At 36.4% G+C, this 14,531-nt stretch overlaps 1 protein-coding gene and 1 non-coding gene across 5 annotated transcripts in view; both read right to left on the reverse strand.

The window, feature by feature from the left end:
• Positions 1–13,259, reverse strand: part of pax3a (paired box 3a) — a 47,679-nt gene extending 34,420 nt beyond the window's left edge. For all 4 annotated transcript variants that reach the window (XM_058746092.1, XM_058746082.1, XM_058746101.1 and 1 more), the window contains exon 1: positions 13,140–13,259. The gene's annotated coding sequence lies outside the window, so the exon portion shown is untranslated. The remainder of the gene's footprint in view (positions 1–13,139) is intronic.
• Positions 13,260–14,163: 904 nt separating this feature from the next.
• Positions 14,164–14,234, reverse strand: trnag-ccc (transfer RNA glycine (anticodon CCC)). The gene has a single exon. It is a non-coding gene; the product is annotated as a tRNA-Gly (tRNA).
• Between the last annotated feature and the right edge of the window lie 297 nt (positions 14,235–14,531).

Genomic DNA, 14,531 nt, shown 5'->3' on the forward strand with positions numbered 1-14,531 from the left:
TAAATACAAATTTGCACTGATGCATTATAAAAATCAGCCCACTAGAATTAAAGTTTAATTACTGACGTATTAAAATAAAACCAAGGGGTCCAAATTCATTGCACTTTTTTCATTGCCGCTTTTGAAACTAATTATAATATATAATTATACTAAATGGATAAAAGAAAAGACGTGTTCAGGGTTACATAAAATCCACAGCTACAGCTACAGCAGGCGGGTGAACATGACTCACAGTGTGACACTAATCTAAAACCTTTTTGAATACTTTTACAATTATTACTCGAGGACGTTTTGATTCTATTTGTCACTCACAAAACTATCTAAATGCAAAGTTAAAAGTGATCAAATAGTCAACAGTGCAACTAAAAGTCCACCGAAAATATAGGCTACACATTTATATAACTATTTTCGACATTTTAATATAAAATTATATTTACTGACTGTCAGCTACACCTAAAACCTCAATTTGTCAGGGTTCCGAACAAAACTAATGTTTTGCTGTGTAATAAATATATATTTTGTTTACATATATACATATGAAATAACAAGCAGCTTATGGAAACTGCTCGAACTATGTATTTAACTGATGTAAAACATCCCACCTCACTGTCTAATGCTTAAGTAAATATTTACTGCTCGAGCTGCTGTGGGAAACACATCGCTCTTACAGTAAAGTGACAAACTACTCAATAATACTTCTCTTCACAATGGAGTCTTGCTGTTGTGATGACTTTATTTACTGCCCCGGCTCATTAGAATAACTATAAAGGGATGGTTGTTAGCAGTTTCCTTCTCATGTTAAACGCGTTTCTTCTGGCAGAGTTCAGCTCAGAGCAACACGAACAAGAATTGTCAACAATTTTGAGATGAGATTTGTTTGATGGATTATTTATTTATTCATGCATTTATTTGTTGTTATTATTTTAGAGAGGTAAAATGATATCTCAAGTATTGGTCAGTAAACTATAAGACTAAAAATTGTTTTCAAAGAAAAACAGAAATATTCATTAATTAAAATAATAATAATAACAATAGGACGGTTATTATTTAATTCAAATGCATTATTATGATTTCAGATAAAAAAATAATAAAAAAAATCAATACATACCGGCTCTTTGTAAGCCTATCAATTTCTGACAGATGAAAATGCCAACTATCTCACCTTTACCCCTTATCAGTTTTTGCTAATGAGTTTAACAGTTTCGACTAATGTCACATTGAGCCACTGTAAACCGTGAAGTGTTTGATGGCACTAATTAAAAGGTAGTAATGAATGTAAGTAACTCAAGGCAATACAGTAGAGCTGGGATTCAAAGGAAATTAAGAATTTTGCATGATACAGGGTAAATAAAGTGACCCAGTAAGAGCCAGAGAGCCTTTGGAAATGAAGCGTTTGTAGTGAGGGCCGCGGGGCACGGTAATGTCTTTACATGATGGCAGGGGGACAGGGAGTTTATTGCCCCCGCGGTGAACCTTGGCCCCGAGGCCAGTGCTCCGGCATTATCGCTCTCAGGTGATCAGGGCAACCAGTAGCGCTCATCTCAACAGGTGGTAAGCCTGAGAGACAGGAAAATTCAAGCTCTCAAAAGACTTTTAACGTGCAATATACTTCTGTCCACCAGAGGGTCCATGAAACAAATAAGAAACAGTGGACAAAATAGCATTTCTCTACATGAATGTCATAGCAGTCAGTGAAAAAATAAAATAAATCAATCAATCCAGTGGAATTATGCTAAACAATGCTGAATTCATTTGATCGAAAATAAACTAAAAATAAAAAGTAATATTTTCCGTTATATAAATATATATATACATTTTTTGTTTTTGTTTTGTTTTGGTTTTCGTTATATAATGCAATGATATGACATAGCAGGTGTGGCTTGAGTGTCCAAAGAATTTTGTGGGCTACTGATTTTTATTTTATTTTTTCCTTCTTTTTTTTCTTTATTTATTTTTTTCTTTATAACGAAGATTTAACCAACCAATACTTACCTGAGATGAACAGAATGAACACCTGTTCATGTTGTCACCTTCATACACACACAGACGCAAGTTTTTCTTAAAGAAGTGCACTGAAACTAGTTGGTTCTTATTTATTTAGTGCACACATGCGTGCAACAGCTATGTTAAGGTAAGCGTTAGTGTTTTGGGATCTGTGAGTGGAGATAATTAGCGACCTGTGTGTGATTTCAGCACCTCTGCTGTCGGACAGCTCCTGCACGCTCAACACGGGAGATTCACACCTCCCGACTGCCATCCTGCGATCACGTGACCGTGAGATCGCCAATATTTCTCTGCCTTTCCGTTCATTTAAGAATAGTCTTAAAAGTTCAACAGATGTATTCTACTCAGTTAGGACTGAAGTGTATTTAAAGTTAAAGGAAACAGAGTATATTTGCAAGGAATTATAATATCTAACAGGAATAATTTAATAAATTAATATCTAACGCTGTCAACAAACTACAAAAAAGTATTTTTTTTTTCTAGAACTATATTCGTTAACAGTACAAAGTCAACAACGCCACCTTGAGGTCTAAAAATGTAATAAGTATGTTGTAACTTAAATTGTAAAGTGGGACCTAGACCTTGATACAATCTATAAAATACAATACAATAAAATCAAATAAAATAAAATTTCTGTAGCAATGTAAAAGTCTTTACTGCCACTTTATTGTCATCAATTTAATACATTGTTCCTGATTATCCTTTGATTTCTTAAATTACTTAAAAATATCTACTAAAACTAAGTGGGACCTAGATCTTAATGAGACCCGTATTAAAAATAAATGAATAAAAATATTAGCTTTTTTCCTACTTGTATAACCTATAGTTTGTGTTTGAAAGTGTGTTCCTAATTAGTTACAGGGTAACTGGCCAATAAATGTTCATGCTAAGTTTTTCCTTAATTTCCAAAAAGAAAAAAGACTCAACTGTCTAAATACATTTGTCTTTTCTAGACCAAAACAATCCAGTCAACATTCCCCTCAATTGCACAAAGGCACAAATGCATCAGTTTAGTGTCTTAATGTCTGGATCATATTAGATTGAGAATCTCTGTGTCCTGTGCTTTACCCCTGCAACGCTCCTTCACGAGGGCAGAGAAAGGCGTTGTTTGGGACGATCTGTGTTTTATAGAGAGCCTCGGGCTGGGATGATCTCTCACTGCAAACATCTCCCACACACCCCCAACTAAACAATGCTTGTCTTTTCACATCTAGATCCTGAAACATATCACAGTTAATTAGAAACTTGAAACTGAGGCTACTGTGCCATACATCTTCATATGTCAGAGGTTAACCGATAATTTTCAGACTGAAATTACAGCTTCAACATGATACAGAACAAATGCATGTCCAGTTTGTGTTCTTCTGCCAGTAATCATCAAATTTGACATGCATATTACAAAAACAGAAAAGTTCATCCATGCAATCTTTATTCCACATTCTGTCAGCTGGTTTTCTACATACAAACACACGCATCCACACACACAGTCCATTAAGAAGCTATTGAGGTCCTCACAAGGTCAAAGAGAGGAGGGCAGTTCCTGTCAATATCACAAGTTGTGGTTGTGTTTTTCAAATGGCTAATGGATTATATTGATTTAAGCTCAAATTTGCAAGGGGATGTACAGCACTTAGACATGGAATCAGTTTTTAGTGATAATGCATGCAAGTCATTTCCGCATCAGCCATTAGTCTTAAGGAATAGTTCAACCAAAAATGAACATTTTGTCATCATTTACTCACTCTCATGTTTTTCCTGTATGACTATTTTTTTCCCCCAGTTTGAAGAAAGTTGGTAACCAAACGGTGTTGGTTCCCAATGGCTTCCATTTTTAAGTATGTTGGTAACCAAACAGCTTCAGTTCTCATTGACTTCAATTTTGAAGAAAGTTGGTAACCAAACACGATCAGTCCCTATTGACTTCTATTTTAAAAAAGCTGGTAACCAAACAGCATCGGTTCCCATTGACATCCAGTTTGAAGTATGTTGGTAACTAAACAGTTTTATTTCCCATTGACTTACAATTTGAAAAAAGTTGGTAACCAAATAGTGTCAGTTTCCCATTGACTTCCATTTTGAAGTATGTTGGTAGCCAAACAGGTTTGGTTCCCGATGATTTCCACTTTGAAGAAAGTTGGTACCAAACAGTGTTGTTTCCCACTGACTTCCATTTTGAAGTACATATGTTGGTAACCAAAGAGTTTCAGTTTTTATTGATTTTGATTTTGAAGAAAGTTGGGAACATTTTCAGTCTTCATTGACTTCCATTTTGAAGTATTTTGGTAACCAAACAGTTTTGGGTCCCATTGAATTCCATTGTGTGGACGAAAATATAGTAGAAGACAATGGGAAATGAGACTGTTTAATGTTCAGCAAAAAAAAAAAAAATGAAAATGCATACATGACTGGGACGACATGAGGGTAAGTAGAATTTTATTTTTGAGTGAACTATACCTTTAGTACAGCAATACACAATAAAGTGCTATATAAATGCATCATTCATTCATTCATTCCTTAAGAACAGCATGTGCTTAATAGTGAAAATTCACAAAATTAAAAAAAGGGATCGTCTTTGTACTGTACTGTACACCTCCAAATGTACAAAAATGTTTAAGCATGTAGCCACTTAGCAGAAGCTATTCTTCAAAGTAGATCACTATATAGGCACAATCCCCATGGAGCATCCTGAGGTTAATTGTCTTGCTCAAGGGCACAGTGTTGATGGCCCATGACCAGCAACCATCCAGCTACAAGCCCTGAATGTTGGCTGCACTGCCACGACAACTGTTTCATTATGGCTTATCCTGATAACAGTTGTTTTTATTGCATGGTGAACAAAACCGATGACAGCTTATGTATGTTTCTATCATGAAAAACAGGATACAATGCATTAGAAGTCAACTGGAGTGTAGTGTGAAATTCTACACCATCAGCTTCAACATGCAAAGAGCCAAAGCTTCAGGTGAAGGATTTGATGAGAAATGTGTGCTTCAAACTGAAAAATTCTTGATACTCGAGAGAAAAACATTAATTAAAGTGGTTTTTACTTTGTCGGCAGGAAATTAGTTATTCATTCAATTACATTATCTTAATAGATTAAATTCAATATGCATACTTGAAGTTCCATAACACACTAAAAACCATACACTACTTCTAAAACTTGATTCAAAGTCTCAAAAGTCACAGTAAAGAGTTATATAATGTAACTGAAGAATTTAAAATAAATGCTGTTCTTTTGAACTTTTATTCATCAAAGAATCCTGAAAAAAAATTGTATTCCAGTTTCCACAAAAATATTAAGTAGCACAACTGTTTTCAACACTGATCATTATAATAAATGTTCCTTGAACAGCAAATCAGCATATTAGAATGATTTCTGAAGGATCATGTGACACTGAAGACTGGCACAGGAATAAAACAGAAAACAATTACTTTAAATTGTGATAATATTTCACAATACTGTATTTTGTTGAAATGAATGTAGCCTTGGTGAGCATAAGAAACTTTGAAAAACTTCTGAACAGTAATATACGTATCAAAAATCATCATTATGTATATTCCCCAGGAATCAAACCCATAACCTTGGTGTTGCTACCAGTTGATCAAATAAATGTACTGTACTGTCCTTTTTAATTGCATAAATAAATGTCTCGTCTAAGCAAAAAGAGCGTCAAAGAGAAGCTGTTTAGTCCAGCACAGATCACTGAATCAATCAGGCTATTCCCATGTATGCGCTAAACTAAACTAAACCATAAAACCTTTGGTAATGCCTCTGAATCTTTTACAAAAGCTAACGATCAGCAATCCAGTCTTCAAAAGACATTGTCCCATGTCATCCGAGGGGAGTTTAATCAAACAAAGTGTGCTCCTTATGCGTGGACTTTCAGAGAAGGTCATCTACATACGCCAACACAAGCCATATCTGTTTTGGGATCATGTCGGTTGACCACAGCGGCCGCTCTTTCCTGGACGGCCCTCTTTTTGTGTTAATAGCCTGCCCGCCGCGGCCCTGAAAGAGATGCCGGAACAAAGCAGGTATTTGTTTCATGGGAGTGTTGTTTTAGGAAGAGACTTAGAGGTCTCGAGTTAAAGTCACCCCCTTTCGAGGTCACTCAAAATCCTCCTCTCTCCTCGGCTCGGCCCGGCCATGAATACAGCCACTTCAGTGCCCTCGGAACAAAAGGGCAGGAAGAATGCAGGCGACTGGGGGAGCGGCGAACCCACTGGGAGGGATGGACAACATGCTGGCTCAGACTGGGAGGAGGGAGTCTGTTTCAGCCAGTCTGCCGGGCTTAGAGTTAAAGATTACCTTTGAAATCTGCACCCCTCCTCTGTCCCTATAACTCTGCTCCTCTCTCTCGCCATCGCTCAGACCTGCGGGCAGGCGTGGAGAGCGGTTAGATGAGTCCCGGAGAAGATCCTCTTTGATGACAGAGAAGGATCTTTTTGTTCTCTAATCCTTCTCTGGTCTTAAACATTTTAAGCCCAACTGGACCTCAAAGAGAGGCTGTGCTGAAGCTCTGGGTCTCAATGCAGGCATTCTTCCCCACCCGCACTCGTCCCGAACGCAGAGGAATCTGCCCTCGTGCGTCTTTGTTCGGTTACAAAGTTCAGAGTTCCTCACAAGTTGGACGTCAGTACGCTTGACTTTCACTGCAGGTTACCTCAGACTATAAGGAACAGGTTATTAAGGCAAGACACCACAGGTGAATAAGGTGACATTTTAACAGATAACGCCTCACTTCCCCTTTTGATTAATCAGTACATTTGTTCTGTTTTACAAGTTTTCCGAAATGTTTAATATGCAAATGAGCCACTGTCTAATTAATTATGCACACACAGTGCCCTCCACTAATATTGGCACCCTTGATAAATACGAGCAAAGGCGGCTGTGAAAATAAATCTGCATTGTTTATCCTTTTGGTCTTTCACTCAAAAAATTCACAAAATTCTAACCTTTCATTGAAGTAAAACAATTGAATGTGTGGAGAAAATCTCATGATGAAATAAATGTTTTTCTCCAATGAATGTTGGCTACAATTATTGGCACCCCCTAGAAATTCTTATGAGTAAAATATCTCTGAAGTATATTCCCATTCATGTTTACATTTTTTAGCACACCAGGGTGACTAGGAGCATGAAATTGTCCAGCCATGACTTCCTGTTCCATAGGATTATAAATATGAGGAACACAAAGGCCAAATTCCCTTAATCATCCATCACAAGGAGTAAAACCTAAGAATATAGTTCTGATGTGCAGAAGAAGATTGTTGAGCATCACAAAACAGAAAGTGACTGTAAGAAAAGAGCTAAAGCATTTAAAATTCAGGAACTGAAGGAGGTGATTGGCAAGATTAAACCTTCATTCGGTTCTAGAGATTTTTTCAAATTAATTATCGATTCGATTGGGCCAGGTTTGGTGTCTCTTATTAATAAGTGTCTCCAAACTGGCTCTGTTCCTGCCAATCTTAAAGTCACTACGGTCACTCCTCTGCTCAAGAAGCCTTCGCTGGATTCCTCTGTCCTAAAACATTTTTGGCCAATTGCTGTCTTGCCTTTCATTTCAAAGGTTTTGGAGAAAATTGTGCTAAATCAACTTCAACATTTTCTGTCAAGTAATTGTATTTATGAGGTTTTTCAATCTGGTTTTAAGTCTGCTCACAGCACTGAGTCCGCACTTTTGAGAGTGTTAAATGATATTTACCTCTCTACTGTTTCCGGAGATACCGTGGTTCTTATTCTTTTCGATTTATCGGCCGCTTTTGATACCATAGGCCACTCCTCACTATTATCTAGATTGGAGTCTTGGGTAGGTCTGAAAGCTAACGTTCTAAAATGGTTTCAGTCTGACAGAAAGTTTTTAGTGAAACTGGATAATTTTACCTCTTCCTCTGCACCTCTGACCTGTAGCCTTCCACAAGGCTCTATTTTAGCTCCCTCTCTATTTTCTCTATACATCCTACCTCTGGGCTCTATTCTACAAAAACATGGCGTGTCTTTTCATTTCTACGCAGATGATACTCAAATCTATCTACCAATCAAAAGAAACAATTCCACTGCGATTTCTTCTCTTCTGCAATGTTTAGAGGAGGTTAAATCATGGCTAGCCCAAAATTTCCTCTTCCTAAATGAAGACAAGACCGAGGTAATTGTTTTCGGGCCAAATGAGAACTCTCAGTGTATAAGCCCCGAGTTAGAAATTTTATCTGTTCTTAGATCCTCACGGGTGCGGAACCTAGGAGTTCTTGTTGACCAGCATTTAAAATTTGATAAACATATCTCTTCTGTTATCGGATCCAGTTTCTATCAGCTTCGCTTACTGACCTAAATTAAATATTTTCTCACTCCTAAAACTGCAATTACTACAATTCTTTATATTGCGGAATATCTAAGTCTCAAATTGCGCGTCTTTAGCTTGTTCAAAGCGCTGCGGCCAGACTTCTTTTAAAGCGTCGTAAACATGAACACATCACTCCAGTTCTTAGATCCTCACACTGGTTGCCGGTTTGTCAGAGAATAGACTTTAAGATTCTCCTCTTTGTATATAAATCCCTACACAACCTAGCTCCTGTCTACCTCTCTGAACTTCTTCATCTCTACACTCCGTCTAGAAGCCTACGATCCTGTGACCAGGCTTTGTTGGTAGTCCCTCACGTTAGGCTTAAGCGTAGAGGTGAGCGTGCATTTACAGTGGCAGGACCTCGACTTTGGAATACCCTGCCTTTAGAGATTAGAATGGCCCCTTCTCTGTCTGTTTTTAAGTCCCTGCTATAAACTTATTTGTTTTCCTTAGTGTATTGATTACTGTGATATGGCCATTTTTAATTTTTAAACGGGTTGTATTAAATTTTTTGTCTGGTCTGTTTTCTGTGTATGTGGTATAATCTTGCTCTTCTGTAAAGCACTTTGGTCAGCCTGGTGGCTGTTGTAAATGTGTTATACAAATAAAATGAACTTGAACTTGAACTTGAAAATCCCCATTTCCACCATCAGGGTAATAATTAAGAGGTTCCAATCAACTAAAGATGTTAAAAATCTGCCTGGAAGAGGACGTGTCTATCGTCCTAATGCTCGCTGAGGAGGAGAGTTTGAGTGGACAAACACTCTCCAAGGATCACAGCTGAAGAATTGTAGAGATTAGCTGAGTCTTGGGGTCAGAAACCCAAAAAAAAAAAATATATATATATATATATATATATATATATATATATATATATATATATATATATCAAACATCCCTTCATCACCACATGTTCGGGAGGGTTTCAAGGAAAATTCTCCTCACTCATCCAAAAACAAACTCCAGCAAATTCAGTTGTCAGACACGACTGGAACTTTGAATGGCACTGGCTTCTATGGTCAGATGAAACTGAAAAAAGAGCTTTTTGGCAGTAAACCCACCAGATGAGTTTAGTACAAACAGGGATAAAAAAAAAAAGTACCCCATGTCCACGGTTAAATATACTGCTGGATCTTTAATGTTGTGGGCCTGTTTTTCTGCCGGAGGTCCTGAACATCTTGTTCAGATGCATGGCATCATGGATTCTATCAAATACCAACAGATAAAAAATCTAAACCTGAGTGCCTCTGTTAGAAATCTTATAATGGGCCGTGTTTGGATCTTTCACCAGGACAACAATCCAAAACAAACATCCAAATAAACACAAAAATTGGTCACGGAGCACAAAATGAATCTTTTGCCATGGCTGGGGTGAACTGAAGAGGTGAATCTGAAGGATCTGAAGAGATTCAGTATGAAGAAAACGGTCTCTGATCTCTGATCTCTTATGAGGTGTTCTCCAAACTCTTCAGGCATTATAGGAGAAAACTCAGAGCTGTTATCTTGGGAAAAGGACGTTGCAATAATTGGGTGCCAATAACTGTGGCCAACATGAACTAGAGAAAGCATTTATTTCACATTGAGATTTTCCCTCACTTTCAATTGTTTTACTTCAATGATAGGTTGGAATTTTGTAAATTTTTTGAATGAAAGATAAAAAGAATAAACAATGCAGATTTATTTTCACAGCCGCCTTTGCTCATATTTACCAAGGGTGCCAATATTAGTGTAGGGCACTGTATTTGCATACACTTCCAGAACAGAAATTTAAACACCGGATAAAGCCAGGTTTACAAACTTGTTTTATTTTGTTGGCATATTAATGGTTTTTACAAAGGGGAATTTTGAATCTCTCTTTATATAACTCTTTATATAAAATACTGACAACAGCCAGGAAAAAAAGGGAATTTGTCAGCATGTTTTTAGGAATAGTAATGTTCTATACACATAGAATAACTACAGTTTTAGTTACATTAATTGGGTAAATTGTATATAAACAAACTCCTATGTAAAAACCTTTAGAAAATAGATAATTGGACTGGTTTGGTATATGCAAAAAAATAAAAAATAAAATAAAGTGTATTTTGGAGGTTTTCTTTCCACTAGTCTGAAAGAAGACAGGTTATGGAATCCCCAAATAGCCCAAAATCTTAAAATGTATCAGTGCATTGAAAAATATGCCTTAATGAGTGGCAGGAGTAACAAGACTTGTGCTTGAATGACTCACCATAACTATATGTCTCCACTATGTCAAGGGATTTTAGTGGCGCTTGTTTCGGCTATTATTTTTTGGACTGGTGGTCAAAATAAAACATGGCAAAAAAAAATCCCATAGGCAAACGTTGCAGTAGGAACTTTTGCTTAGGAACTTCCAGAGACCAGAATATTGGACCAGCAATTAAGACCCTAATCACCTTAGCAACAGCACACTACATCCTAGCATCATGACAGCATTTTTTACACAAACCACCACTCACATCTCTTCAAAAATGTAAAAATATAGCCATTTGCACGATCACCTGATTAAAACTTGTAGATCAAATTCTCAGTGTTAGGATTAGAATGTGACAAGCTTACACAATCTAACCAGTGTGACCCAATGTTCACATGTATGCTGGACACTTGGCTGTTTCTCATTTACTATCCAATTACAAAATAAAATTAATTTTAAAACAAACACTATTTAAATAAAAATTATTTTCAAGCAAAAGTCTTTAGAACAAAAGTTTTTTTATGAGAAGCATAAATTCACCCATCGTGCCCAACTTATGCACATATCTGAGTAATATAAAAGCATACATGCACACTCACCTTTGCACATTACTAAAAGGATTTCTAATTATGTAAGAACATGCACATGACTAACCACCATCGCACAAAAGAATACACTCACACCGAAACAAGCTTCAGCTTCAGGCTGCTGGTGGAGAACAGAAGGTTTGTTCCCCTGTGTCGTCCCGCCAGTAATCGGCACATTTGACACACACATGACATGACAAAAAAGATGAAAGAGTTTTTAAAAAGATTTCATCTGCCCTCTAGCATCACACACACTGACCATCTCACACGATGACCTCAAAGAGAAGAATTATGCGCTAGGCTTATATATGTTGAATCTACGCAACCAATTACAAACATTATTTTTGCTCTATGTAATTGGTGCAGAATTTGTTCAAATTTCTTTACTTATATATGTTGCACTCGTACACTGATTTTTAAGTTTGTGGCCACTAACATTTTTTACATGTCTTCTAAGACTGCATTTATTTGATCAAAAATATAGTAAAACGGTAATATTGTGAAATATTATTGCAATTTAAAATACCTGTTTTCTATTGTAATAATTTAAAATGTAATTTATTGCTGTCATGCAAAGAATTTTCAGCACCATTACTTCAGTCTTCAGTGTCACATGATCCTTCAGAAATCATTCTGATATACTTCTCAAGATTTCTGATTATTATCAATGATCACATTTAACATTTTAATTGTACAATTACTTAGATTTAATGGACTGAATATATATATATATATATATATATATATATTTATTTATTTATTTATTTATTTCTGCAGCCTCTTATAAATGTCTTGGGGCACCTTAGTGGACATATTGAGTTGGCAATCATATGGAGCCACAGGCAGACACAATAAATGGCATATACAAAGCTGAAAGGTCACTTACACGTGTTCAGGCTTGAGTGTGTGTAAACAGACACCACTGAACATACGGAAAGAGCACTGAAGGTTAAGTGGCCATGAGAGGTGAAGTGGCTCAGAATACACACACACACACACACACACACACAAACATACACCTATAGTGTGTCCTCCTATAGACTTATGTTGCTCTTAAATGAAATAAATCGCAACACACCTATCACCTATTACTACACACTTACCCCCCCCCCCCCCCCCCTCTCTCTATAGTCTGAGTTTGTGCTCCCACTATTGTTGCTATATTGATTCAAGTCACAGTTTTAATTTAAATAACATAGTAAAACTAGAAGCTAGTGCATATAAGGCTATAAATATCATTAGCATAGAAAGCCACATCACATTTGGCTTACACAACGTAGATTTATCTTAATATAAATATAATGTAATAATTAATAACAATTACTAATAAAATACTAATAGCCTAATTAAAACATATTTGAAACCACTCAAAAACATAGATAAATAAAATGCGGAACTTTGTAGCTTTCATCTCTAAAAATGATTTTTTTTTTCTTTTTTTTCTGTCAGCATATTTTTGGTTCCTCATCTTTAACTAAAAAAAAAAAAAAAAAATTATTTTATGATAGGCTTTCATATCTCTCTTCTTCGCTGGTCATAACGGCTCGAGGTGTTTTACATATTACAAATAGCCTATCTTTCGGATGTTGACTGATTCAGTAACTGCTCTGAGTAAAGGATTTGTCCACATATTCCAACTGGTAACTAGACTGACCATAAGTCTTTTTGAATGAATCTGACATAAGAATGAATCACTCATTAGAGAATCCGTCTACATGTCGTGCTGTGCGTTAGTTTTTTCGCGTAACTCGCGAGTTCAGCTCAATAAAAGACGCGTTTTCCTGCCATCATTTTGCCATACGTGTTATTTTTATCTTCCTATTAAATCAGACTGTAAACTGACTTTCACAACTGGAGTAAAATATAGTAACATTTTATGGCCTTTCCACAGAAGTGGCGTATTCATCGTGAACTAAACATATGCATTTATAATGGTATATAACTCACAGTTGTATTACAATATGCAATAAATGTAAATAAATCAATACAAACACACCTTTGGTTTGGGGATCATGCGCGCCAGCAGGTGCATTTCCTAACCACATGACCAGAAAGCGAGCGACCCCTACTGGCCTCAATCCATGCATCCTACAGCAGCATGAAGACTTATCCAAATGATGGTGCTGTGTTCCACCTAGAGGACCTAATAAGGACCTAAAAATAATATTTTTTGTCCAGAACAAGGTACATGTTGCTGCTATGTGATCTGGGTTATATGCAATTGGGGACCAAAAGTCTGAGACCACACTGAATAGCCTGTGATTTAAAATCCCATTTAAACCTAGAAATAAAGACATGTTTTTATGTTTTAAATGTGTTTAGACATGAACTTCTGAAGAAAAAGATGAGAAACAAAATGTTATGATGTAAATGGAATATGATTATAAAAATGCAATAAAAGCATATTCATTTGTGGTATCAGATTTTGGACCCCATGGTGTGCAAAATAAACACCCTAGTTTAGTGCATGTGTTTACTGTGTATAGTGGCAATACTCTTAAATCTGTATTTACTTTTTGTTTGTAAGTAATTTTCTTTTTTTTTTTTTACATTTCTTATTTAATTCAATGTATGCTCTACTGTTTTAAGTAGTTTGTTTCTGACAGCCAGAGCACCATTAATTCTAAACATATTTATTTAATAGCTACTTTATACACTTATAAACTCTATGCATATTTAATTGTCATCAACAGGAATGCTGTTTGTTTGTGTTTACTTATTTTAAAAAGTAAAACTTTGATTATACCTACTTCTGATTCTGCATGAACATACAGTAGCTGACATGAAATAATTTTATGACATTTTTTGGTGCCATCTAAACCCAACTAAAACATTTTACTCATCATTATTATGAAGGTTATTATGACCTCAGGGAAATCAAGACATGATATAGCCTACTTGTATAAAATCGTTTTACATACAGCTAAGATAGTTTGCGCTAACGCAGTCACAAATAAGCTACTGTGAGGATTTTCAGTCATGTAATTTGTCAGTTAGCTATCGTCTACTTTAAAAAGCAGTGCGCCGCCCGGGAATCGAACCCGGGTCGCAAGAATGGGAATCTTGCATGATACCACTACACCAGCGGCGCCTACGTGTACAGCTGGAAAAAATCCCACCTTTCCCAAGTTAGCTGGAATGTAACGAAAATATCGTTTCAAACTCTTACGTCTTCGTAACGTTATTTAGGAGACTTCTTCCATTTGCACGAGGGAATGTTTGAACCTGTCATTCCCACAACCGGTAAATGGGAATCTGCGATATCGCTTTTGTGAATGACTCATTCCTTTGAGCCAGATCTTTTCAATCGTGGATTGAACCGATTCACACGAGTCGGGCTCTCGAACGAACAACTTACTGATCCATTATACCGAGAACCGTCACTTTC

This window comes from Onychostoma macrolepis, chromosome 02 (genome assembly GCF_012432095.1).
Source record: "Onychostoma macrolepis isolate SWU-2019 chromosome 02, ASM1243209v1, whole genome shotgun sequence".
Lineage (NCBI taxonomy): Eukaryota > Metazoa > Chordata > Actinopteri > Cypriniformes > Cyprinidae > Onychostoma > Onychostoma macrolepis.